Raw genomic sequence first — 12,841 nt, 5'->3', positions numbered from 1 at the left:
TGACATAAACAATCATTGATATGGTCATACTTATAAATTAACTGTTTATAAAACTTAGAATTTTTAGAAAAACTAAGGATTTTCTACCCCAGGAATAGATTACCTTAGCCTTTTTTGACAAAACCTTTCGGAATTTTGGGTCCTCAATGCTATTCAACTTCGTACTTTATTTGGCCTTTTTAATCTTTATGATTCGAGAGTCACTGATGAGTCTTTTGTAGACGAAACGCGCGTCTGGCGTACAAAATTTTAATCCTGGTATCTATGATGAGTTTATTTATGTCCAGGATAATTAAAAACTTAGCTTTGAATTGTCTTTTAGTTACTTGTCCTTCATATTTTTTAATGTTTTAATGTTAGAGCATTTAAATGGCCAATGTTTAATAAATTTGGTGCGGTGTTAGAGTTAAGTAAGCGAAATTTACCTATTATATATTGTTTGGTTCCTTATTAATGGATATGACTCACCAGCAGGAACTGTCTCAAAAAGAAAAGCAGAATGAAAGGAAGCTAGCGACGTTGGTTAACCCTAACTTTTTTATGTATTGATACTATCCTTTCATGAATAGTTTTAGCTTTTGTCGTTATATTAAGCGCATGTTTTCCATACAAAAATATTTAATTCACTTAGGTCTGCTGAACATCTCAAGACAATTGAAAATCGAGTGAGAACGGAACTTAACGACATTATAATTTGAAAATATCTTTTCGAAGTTTCGGTCACCGTCATGAATTGGTTGACTGTTACGATGTGTTGGTGTCTCAACCCAATTGCATGTCTGAGCAATTTTATATCTTTAGATACCAGTACAGTTGTATAATCTGTAGTTAAACTGATTGTGGTTTATTTCTGACTGTTCCAAATGACATTTTGACTAAGTGCAAATTTTCATGCGGACGATACCTCCATACGATAGACGATTATCTTTGACGACTCACCTGGTCTTCATCTATTTTGGATTTTTTGCGATTTTATCAGTTTGTCATCTGTCTTTAATCGATCTAGGAGATTCGAACAGTCGCCTTAATTAACGATCGACATTATTCTGTACTGTTTTAATCATTTTATCAGAGCGGGTAATTATTTGTCTTTCATCGACTTATCATTTTTAGTTTTCTTCTTGAAAACCATTCATTGTAGCCATTTTCCCGTCTAGTCATCTTTTTTTTCGATTATGACATCACCGAATAATAAAAAACACAAACTGTATACCTTCCATGACCAACACAAAAGGTTTTTCGCAAATAATGAGAGCTAGTTCAAATCTAATTTTAACTTTTAAATAAACCATGTTTCCTAGACTTATATATCAATCAGTAACCTTCCAACTGGTTTAGTGTATGACGTCACAATCAGTCTGCAAAAAGCATGAACTTTTACAGTTAAGTTTCATTGGGTCGTATTGTAATTTACCTGCTTTAGAAATAATATGACAGGCAAAATTATGATGTGATATCCTGTTTGTTATAATGTTTCTACATGGGCAGCCACACTGCCTAATCATTTAGTATTTTATATATTTGATTTAGTATTTGTAATCAATACATAAAGAAAATAGGTTGTTTTGATTTTATCTCATTTTAATACAACCTTTGTACTTCTTTACTATTATATAACCAATGAAGATAAAACGTATATTATTCAGAGCAAGATTGGGACAAAATTCATACAAGGTCCTTTCAATTATAGAAGCATATCCTATTCGATTTCACGTAACTTCATCTCCAGATTTTAAGTAAGGATGCTATTTGCAATGTTTATTGTTCTGTGGAGTGTTTTGGGGGCTTTTGTTTGTCATTTAACCTCTTTTGGTCGCAGTATTTCTTCCGCTAATCTTTAACGATGGTTTTCTTTTCATGTCTTTATTTCCTTTAAATGTAATTACAGAAAACAGGACATGCATGAAAAAATCCAGTAGAATGAGATAGTTTATACTCATTTTAATATTCATAAACCATTATAAACAAAATAACAAATTTGTATAAAATCGCCATCAATTCTTCATTGACTCCATGGATTCTAATATGTTCCTTTTTTACCTACAATGATAAAAACAATGTTGATATTATAAGGTGATTGCATTGCATTATTGAAGGAAGAGTTGTGAATTAAGTTCATATTCTCCAAAGATTTAGTTAAAAGTACATTTTGCTAAAATTGCTCAAACCTTCAGTTTTATGTATTCTCCGGTTGTTCATATTTTATCTCATTCTTGCGTACATCTCACTCTTGGTTTTTTTATTCTGTTGTTTCTAGTTTTCATTTTTGATTCAGAGATTTGGTATTAAACTTATTTAAATCACTTTAAAAAAACCAAAAAATGTACGAGGTTTAATGGAAACGACTTGGCCCGTACAATTTCAAAACTGATTTTAATTTCTTCAATCCTGTCAAAACAATGTTTATGTTTTATATATTACTATGATGATATTGTTTTAGTGTAGAAATATTGCTAATGTCAGCGTTGTGTAAAGGACAAGCAGTTATTGTTATGTTTGAACAAAAAATGGACCATTTGACACCCTTCCGTAGATAATTATTCAATTCATTCATCATGCCGCAAGATATTGTTTAGGAATGACTTTTGCTCGTTTCATAATATCAAGGAGAATAATTAGCGTATTAATCTAACTCAATCGACAAGTTAAAATACTCCGCCTTAAGTGACAATTTCGCAATAGTAACTGTATTAAAAGTATACATCTTTTTTGCATTTATATAACATTTTTTTTGTATTGGATGATGTAAGATTACTCACCGTCAAATTTACCAAAACTACCAACACCATTGTGGTGGTTTCTTCCATTTATGAACCCATCAATGACTCCCATACCATAAGCCAAATTACCATTTACACCACCAATACCAAAAAATCCATATCCATTTATACCACCAATACCATATGATCCATAACCATTCAAACCATCAATACCATATGATCCATAACCATTTATACCACCAATGCCATTTGATCCATAACCATTTATACCACCAATACCATCAATACCATATGATCCATAATTATGTATACCATTTACACCGTTTGCTCCATAACCATTTATACTACCCATACCATATGCTCCATAGGTATTTAAACTGTTATATCCTCCAAGTCTTCGGCCAAATCCATAACCCTTGAAAAGTCCTTTTCCAATACCGTGAACACCGTGATTTCCATAACCACTAAATCCTTTCAATCCTCTACCATGAAAATACCCATATCCAGGATATCCACTTTGTGTACTTAATCCATTGTATGCAGCATATTTGCCAATGTTTAATGGTGAACCGTATTCATAAGCGTTATTGCCATATCCCTCGTATCCATATCCTGATCTATCATAAGACGGATATCCAAAGCCACCATGTCCTTGATATCCATTACTACCAAGATGACCTGGTCCGAACGGATTTCCATATGTTTTTAGGTTATATTTTGGACTATATCCTTTTTCACCGGCCGTCGATGCCACGAGTCCGACAAGGTCTAAACAAATCAACACTATTGGTGTCATGTTTGTCCTGAAACGGTATCCAATAATTCGTTAAAATTATAAAAATTAATAATATTTCTGCCCTGTCTTTTAAGAACTTCAAAACATTAGCAAATCCGGACGACGGAAAAAAAGAAAGTATATTCAAGGTTAACACGAAAGATTTAAATTGCAAATGCAATGGGTCAAAATAAGTTGAAAAAATATTCAAGAAGGCAAAACCTATCCTGGCATGAATGATCATGAAATCATTTTTTTTTAAATTAAGATAATGCGAAATATACCAAATATAAAAATCACGTTGTTTTGTGAGACAAACATAAATATTTTTTAAAGCAAATCAACTGATTACCTCCGTATCTGTCGAAGATGGCGTGTTCCTTGTGAGACTTTGTAATCGTTCGGCTTTATATATCATAATTATTGACCAAATATTCTACAATAATCAGTTATAGACATTTTATACTGATTAACCTTTGTAGTAGTGGTCAACCACAACTATCATGACTATAGGCAATGCAGTAGTAAATTTCTGCAATTCAGTAACTAGACTATTGCTTTCCCTCTGTTTCATAGTGGTTTGAGAATGAATGTCATCTATTAGTTATATTTGATATTAATACTACAAATGTAATTCAGTATTGGGAAATTTTCTTTTTCTATTTTAATATTCGTTCACTTTCACTGGTATCCAAGTTTTATATTTCTAATTATTTTTGTCGTATATTTGTTAGACTCAGATCGACGTCTGGTATCTAATCGACGTCCATTCCTCAAATCGACGTCCAATCTGATGCCATATTTTCAAGTCAAAGCCTTATATTATTACCTTCTAATCGACGTCCAGTGTGGCGTCATGTATTACCAAAACGATGTCCTATTTATTGAACTTTGCTTTAATCGATGTCCAATAAGGTTTAATTATTTATTCCAAATTTGATTTTTTTTTCTTTGTATTGATCGTTTTGGTTTGTATAATACTGCAGAAATAAAATTGAGAATGGAAATGGGGAATGTGTCAAAGAGACAACAACCCGACCATAGAGCAGACAATTTATTATAAATTAAAAATCATAATGAGTTTGTTGAGTTATGAAAATGGATAGCATCCCATGCCAAATAATATTAGAAAACATAATAAAAGAATAAACATGGGTATATGACAACACCACCAACAGATTATATACACATTAATAGTAAGCGTAGAAAAATTTGATCCACTCGATATATATTGTCTCATTTCTTTCATATTCATTTGAAATAGGAGATGTGGGTATACGACTATGGAACAGCAAACCAACAACAAAGATAACCAAAAGACATCATCCGTAATGAAACAGTCGGCAACAACGGACAGCTGTCTATATAATATGTCTGTGTATATAACAAAACACAATATCTAACTCTGAATTGAAATAAGTGAATAAAGAAGGTAAGTTTCCTCGAAATTATTTCAGACCAAGGGCATTTTTAAAGTCCTCAAGTCTATAGTTTACAATTAACACTATCAAATCTTCATGTATGTACCATTTAAGCATGCATGAACAAAATTACGTATTTCTGAACATTTAACCACATAAAAAACGTCTACAAATTACTTAAAACTGCAAATTAGGTAGATTAGGTCAAACTTTGATGATTTATGTTTCAAAAATAAACAAGATCTATCGGAAATAAAACTATGTATTGTATTTCGGATAAAAATTAATTTATGTTAGTTAATGATGTCCGTCGATGCATTGTTTTAAAAGAACATGTAAAATTTGCAATATTGTTTTAAAAAAAAAGCCTTGTACAAAAATGGTCAGTAATAAATAACTTTTTGATTTTATGAATGATAAAAAGGTTGCTAACATTGGACATGAGAGTTTTGTTAGCAAAATTTAACTTAAAAATCACCAGACTATAGCAACAATATGTAAAGTTATTGTCTTAGCAAAAAATCAAATAAAATAAATACATCATTTTGAATCTGATATCATTACCAGTTTACCTCCATGATAAAATAAATTATTATAGCACATTTTATTATAAATTCTATTAAATATCATTTTATTTTATTAGTTAGAAATGATTTTTAAATAAAAGTCGTGAGGTTTTAGCCAAGAAGTTGACGTCGATTTGAGAACCGACCAAGACTTCGATTAGAGGAGCATAGATTCGGCCGTCGATTCGGAATCTTAATTTATAATGACGTCAGAAAAGACGTCGATTTCAGGAACGGCCGGGATTAGAGACCGGACGTGGATCAGAGTTCAACATATTGTATGTTTTATCTATGTCTTTTTTATGCTGTTTTTTTTCATTAATCTATTCAAACTTAAAATTCTTTAACAATCGTTAACTGGTATATTCTACAACAAGCTTAAAGTTCACCTTTTTATTGTTTTGTTAAAAAAATAATGTTTGATTTTAATTGCTAGAACATGTTTGGGCAATAAAATGGCTTAAAAGCATCAGATCTTCCAAGTGGATTTCAAAAACTATTGTATTAATTGAATGAGTATAGAATTAAGCCATATTTTCACAAAAAAATATATTCTTCTTAAAGATAAATAAATGTCTGATACAAAAATGGTAATATGGTACATCGAGTAAGTTAAGTTATTTAATCATTAAAGTGTGTGTGAAATGGCAATTTGTTTTTAATATGTAAATTTCGATATATTAATGATAGCCTAGTGATAATAACTTATATTATAGCCTGTTTGTGTTCATAGTATTATCCCATTCATTAAAAATACACAAAAATATTTTTTAGTTGATAGTCCAATAATATTATTTTTGAAATTGCAATTTAGCATTATCATTTAACTTCACCTTCCGTTATATATAGATGATGTCTTCTCCCTAAATAATTCAAAGTTTGGTGACTATCTAAGACGCATCTATCCCATCGAACTTCAAATAACGAATACAACAGACATAATAAAGTCTTCCTCATATCTTGACTTACATCTAGAAATTGACAATAAGGGTTAGTTGGAAACAAAACGTTACGACAAAAGAGATGATTTCAGCTTCCTAATTGTGAGTTTTCCACTTACATGTATCAACATTCTAGCAGCGACTGCATATGGAGTATATATTTCCCAGATATATGATATTCCAAAACTTTCATTTCCTAACATGATTTCCTTGAAAGAGGTTTGCTGCTTACATGGAAATATCAAGCCAAGGGTTACAAGTGGTGAAGTTGAAATCATCCCTTCGAAAAAAAAATAGGGACGACGGATATGTTCCAATTGTCGTAATAATAGACAGATATGTTCCAAGTTTTTCGTTTTTTTGACATAGCGTTGTCAGTTTGTCTTCGACCTTGAGTCAAATTATCGCTTTGGTATTTTCAGCCTTTTTTTTTACCTACGTAGAGGTACAATTCGGACACAAGAGGTTTTGTTTTCATTTTATTTACCCTTGTATTTATATTTTACTTAATATGTGCTTTAAAGGTTACCAATTCAACACTGTAATTGAATCTTTGAATCTTGTTTTTATTGGTTTAAATATTGATTTTGTTATCAGTTAATTAAAATCAAACTAAATATTATTTTTATATACATATGCACATTCATGGCTCTACAATCTGCCGATACCTGTATCATGGCATTGCACAAGGTCATGTTTTTGTCTGACTGTTAAAGGCGTCTTTACACTAAATCCATTAGGTGTTGGATGTGTACTGATTGATATTTAAATTTTAGATGAATGATTTTTTTATTAGTTGTTATTGGCTTTGAACAAGCTGTCGGTGACTCTCGGCTCTGTACTTAGTGTCTTTTTTGTTGTGGGGATGTATAAATATCCTGTCACGTCCGGTCTCTATTTTTTGCTAGACGTTTTTCTTCTTTGTGTCGATCTGATGAGTTAAGCTTTTTCAACTGATTTTTATAGTTTGTTCTTATATTATACTGTTACACTACTTTCCCAGGTTAGGGTAGGGTTGGGCGCTGATAAATCAGTTTAACCCCGCCACATGCTGTATATGCCTGTCCCATGTCAGGAGCCTGTAATTCGGTAATTGTCGTTTGTTGCTGTATATCAAATTTGTTTTTGTTCTTTGTTTTGTACATAAATCAGGCCGTTAGTTTTCTCGTTTGAAGTGTTTAACATTTGTCATTTCGGGACCTTTAATAGCTGACTATGCGGTTTGGGTTTTGCTCATTGTTGAAGGCCATACGGTGATTTATAGTTGTAATCGTCTATGTCATTTGGTCGCTGGTGGAGAGTTGTCTCATTGGCAATCATACCACTTCTTCTTATTTTATATTTGTCGGGAAAGTGTATTCTGCATTGTGTTTTAGATATATTGTATGTACTATTAACTATAAACACTTTTTGTTGACTTTTTTGTCAGATTTACTATCAACTACAATAATTTTTTGTTGGCGTCTTTGTCAGAACTATTTGTATGTTTGTATGTATTTTTAGTCAGTTTTTGTTGTATGTCTGTGATGTATGTTTACACAGTTTTGGCTGCTGAATCCCAGTTATTGTCACATTAACCAATTAAAAAATGTTTGTTTGGTTTGCTAACTCATTGTTGTCAATATAACGGATCTATAAACAACTGTTATACAGGTAAGAGGTTAAGCGAGCTATAAAACCAGGTTTAACCCACCATTTTCTCCGGAAGTACCTGTACCGAGTCAGAACTATGACAGCTGTTTTCCATTCGTTCCGTTGGTACTATTGATTTTGTCAGTTTTTATTAACTACCCCCTTTTTGAACTTACATTGTAGTACGGTATTTTTATTTATACTTTTTTGTAAATAAATAATATCTGGTAGATTTCTAGTCAGGTTATTGTGAAATGTTATATATCGGGCACCCAACATGATAATAAAGTATCTTGCCTCTTCTGAAGGAGTATTCGTTGGTAAATTTTTTCGTACTTTGTATTATAAACAAGCGATATCAATTTTGATGGCACAGAATGCAATTTTACAAAATTCTCTAGTCAAAAATATTTGGATATCAATAAATGAAACAAACGTTGAAACGATCTAACAACTGAAACGGATAAAAATGTCAAAACCTGAATCAGATCTATGCATAAAGCAGGTGAGTCTTTATTCGAGCATTCAATTCATATACCTTTTTTCCAAATCAAAAGTCTTATTGTCATCTGTCATTGCAATGATCTTCGTCATTAGTTAATCTTATTTAAATTTGTCTGGCTTTTTTTGAAGATCAGTCAGTTCATCGGAGAAAATGTAAAACATATGAACAGATATCCTTTATAAATAGATAAAGCTGTGATATCTTTGAATCAATTAGAATTCAAAATCCGAACGGGTCTATAAACACTTATGCCACTTCTATCACCAAAGACCAAAATAATGGCAAACACATCAAATTTGTAAAGCCTTATTGTCATACTCCATAACAAATATGGTGTTTATCTCTTCAAATATTTATTTTCGGTATAAATTACGATTAGGACAAATACTCTGTGAAAAAATCTCTGATTTAAACAAAACGTTCTCTATAACTGATAAAATTGAGAATGGAAATGGGGAATATGTCAAAGAGACAACAACCCGACCAAAAAGCAGACAACAGTCGAAGGCCACCAATGGGTCTTCAACGCAGCGAGAAAATCCCGCACCCGGAGGTGGTCCTCAGCTGGCCCCTAAACAAAATTGTGCACTAGTTCAGTGAAAATGGACGTCACAATAAAATCGAAAACATTTAAATGAACTAAAATTAAAAAACATACTAGATTAATAAAGGCCAAATGCTCCTGACTTGGGACATGCGCAAAAATGCGGCGGGGTTAAACATGTTTTGTGAGATGTAAACCCTCCCCCTATACCTCTAGCCAATGTAGAATAGAGAAACATATAGCAATACGCATAGTGAAAATTCAGTTCAAAAGAAGTCCGAGTCCGATGTCAGAATAGGTAACAAAAGAAACTAAGCAAAATGACAATGATAAATAAATGAACAAAGGACTACTAGCAGTTACTGACATGCCAGCTCCGGACCTCAATTAAACTGATTGAAAGATTATGTCTTCATCATATGAAAATCAAGTACAATCCCTCCCGTTAGGGGTTTAGTATCATACCATCATAAAATATATGTGAAGAACATAACCCGTATCATGCCTACAACTGGTTTTAGAATAAATGTGTTTATTTCCGATGCAAAGAACCTATGAGTGAATCAATATTAATACCAAGATATGCAATCCTTAATGACTTGACAATAGTATCGTAACTATATCCTTTCCGAATAAGTCTGTTTAAAGGTTTGGTTAGCTTTTGAGGTGAATGTCGACATTTTTGTGCTTTGTAAAAAGAATATTACCATAAAATATTGGATGTGAATGACATCATCTGAGAGCCTATTTGTCATGTTTGATAGACGTGTTTTCAAAAAACAGTGATCATTCATATGTAAACCTACTGCTCTTCTCTTATTTCCTTCTAGTTTCTTCATTGACAAGAAGTAGACTTCAGATCGATAGAGGTGAGCCCTACATTTGATGTTCTGCTACATAAAAAACATATTTTTCTCACAGAATAACTCAAACTTCACCATTTTGATCGAGTCTATCTCGAACTCACTAAACATGAAATTAAATTTACCACAGATAAGCTTGGTCTGATAATATCGAACCTTACACTACCATTGTAATGTTATAACGCGTGCTTTTAGTCCATTAGAGCAATACATACGTTTTACGGACACCATCGAAATTGGTTTAATCGGACGTTGGATAATTTACATGATAAATATTTCGGGAACAGTTGAACCTGTCGTCATGTTCTTGTAGTATTACACAATTTTTATACAGGACCTTCTCGGGGAGAATAGCAAAATGAAAGGTAGCTAGCATTATTGTTTAACCCTCACTTTTCGATGGATTGATAATGTCCTTCCAACTATTTTTAATGTTTGATCGTTATATTAAGCCCATTTTTCCGATCAAAAACAGATCAAATTCAGTTACGTCTGCTAAATATCGTCTTACAATTGCAAATTGACAGTGCGGGTCGATCGAGAACTGAACATAACGACAAAAAAGAATACTTTAATTTTCATGTATAAACTTTCTCCATTTCTGTACCATGGTATTAGAATATGTATGCTCGGGTACAGTCTCTGATCATGAGCTATAATTTTGCAATGTATAATTTATTCCAAGGCATTTTTTTCCTAATAGGATGTATTTGATAAAGTTACTACTTACAAAAAACACTACAGATTAAGTTTTCTTTATTGTATTGGTTAATATTTTTTATTATGATTTACAAATATTCTTTCGAAAGTTTCGGTCACCATCAAGAATTGGTTGACCATTACAATGTGTTGGTACCTCACCTCACTAGCATGATTTTTTTGTTTTGTTTTTGTTTTTATTTTTCTAGGTTTTCGTGTTGACCAATCTCTTCTTGTTACGTATTAAATGGTCTGTACTTTTTTAATTATTTTATGAGAGGGGGTGGTTATCTGTCATTTTTTATTCTCGTCTGAAAATTATTCAATGTAGCCATTCTCCTATCCTCTTTTCACCGATTATGACATTACCGAATGATAGAAAATAAAACACAAAATGTATACCTGCCATGTGAAACAAAAGGTTTTCGCAGGTACTGAAAGCTAGTTCAAATCTCATTTCAACTTATAAATAAGCCATGTTTCCTTGACTTATATATCAATCAGTAGCCTTATTCCAACTGGTTTAGCGTAAGACGTCACAATCAGTTTGCAAAAATGCATGACCTTTTACAGTTAAGTTTTGATGGGTCGTAGCTAAATTTACATACTTAAAAGAATAACATGCCCTGCAAAATTAAGATATGAAATCCTATTTGTTATATAGGTTCTTCCTGACCAGCCAGGCTGCCTTATTAAATCGTTGTATATGTGAAAGAATTTAGTAAAGGTGCTTAGTAATTTGTGGTAACGAAATCCCTGACTTTAAATATATCAGTTACAACGCAAAGCGAACAAGCAGGCAAATATACAATCTATATGGTCTAAAAACATTACCGTCCACAAATATAAATCATCTAGTATTTTGTATATTTGATTCATTTTCAGTATTTGTAATACATACATAAAGCAAAAAGTTAGTTTTGTTTTAATCTAAATTCAATAGCATCTTTGTAGTTCTTTACTATCATATAACCAATGAAGATAAAACGTATATCATTCAGAGCAAGATTGAGTTAAAGTTCATACAAGGTCGCTCAATTTTAAAACATCTCTTGTCTAATTCCACGTAACTTCATCTCCAAGTTTTAAGTAAGGTTGGTTATGTGTGGAATGTTTTGTGGGCTTTTGTTTTGTCATTTCACCACTTTTGGTGGCGGTATTTCTTCCACGAATCATTAACGATTGCTTTTTTTTGTATGTTGTTATTTCCTTTAAATGTAGTTACAGAAAACAGGACTTGCATGAAAAAATCCAGTAGAATGAGATAGTTTATATTCATTTTAATATTCATAAATTTTTATAAACAAAATAAAAATTTGTATAAAATCGCCACAAATTCTTCATTGACTCCATGGATTCTAATATGTTCCTTTTTTACCTGCATAGATAAACACAAAATTGATATTATAAGGTAATTAAAGACTTTTATAAATTGATAGTTTATAAATAAAGAAACTAAAAAAGCAGAAGGGTCCGCGAGCTTGTTTTCGAGATAAAAGTCATTAAAAATTTGCGGGAAATGATTCTCTCAAGACTTTTCATACATTTAACACCGTCTCCTTTTTTCTTTCAAAAAGAGTGAAAAAATAACAAGGATGTTATAAGATTTTGAAAAATGGCTGTTTAAACTAAATGTAATAAATTTATGAAAAGAAAAGTAGGGTAAGTGGGCAAAATTTTTATTGGCATTACATGAATAAAACTGGAGGATTCCGAATATCTGACAAAAAGTCAAAAGCAAGAGTAGCGAACATCCTTAAATTCTTTAATCCTTTCAAAACAATGTTATTTTTTTTATATATTACTATGATGATATTGTTTTAGTGTAGAAATATTGATAATGTCACCGTGGTGTAAAGGACAAGCAGTTATTATTATGTTTGAACAAAAAATTTACCATTTTACACTCTTCCTTAGATAATTATTCAATTCATTCATCATGGGCAAGATATTGTTTACGATTAACTTTTGCTCATATCTCGTGTATCGTAACATTAACCTAAATCAATCGACATGTCAGATGAATGTCATTTTGTATAAAACTCCCCCTTAAGTAACAATATCGCAATTGTATTTGTATTAAAATTATAAAATTGTCGCATTTGAATAAAATGATTTTTTTTGTATTCGGTGATGTAAGATTACTTACCCCCAAATTTACCGAATCTGCCAAAC

The sequence above is a fragment of the Mytilus californianus genome, unplaced genomic scaffold (genome assembly GCF_021869535.1).
Source record: "Mytilus californianus isolate M0D057914Y unplaced genomic scaffold, xbMytCali1.0.p SCAF_3, whole genome shotgun sequence".
NCBI classification, from domain to species: Eukaryota; Metazoa; Mollusca; class Bivalvia; order Mytilida; family Mytilidae; genus Mytilus; species Mytilus californianus.
The sequence above is the reverse complement of the archived record's forward strand: the minus strand, read 5'-3'. Positions refer to the sequence as shown.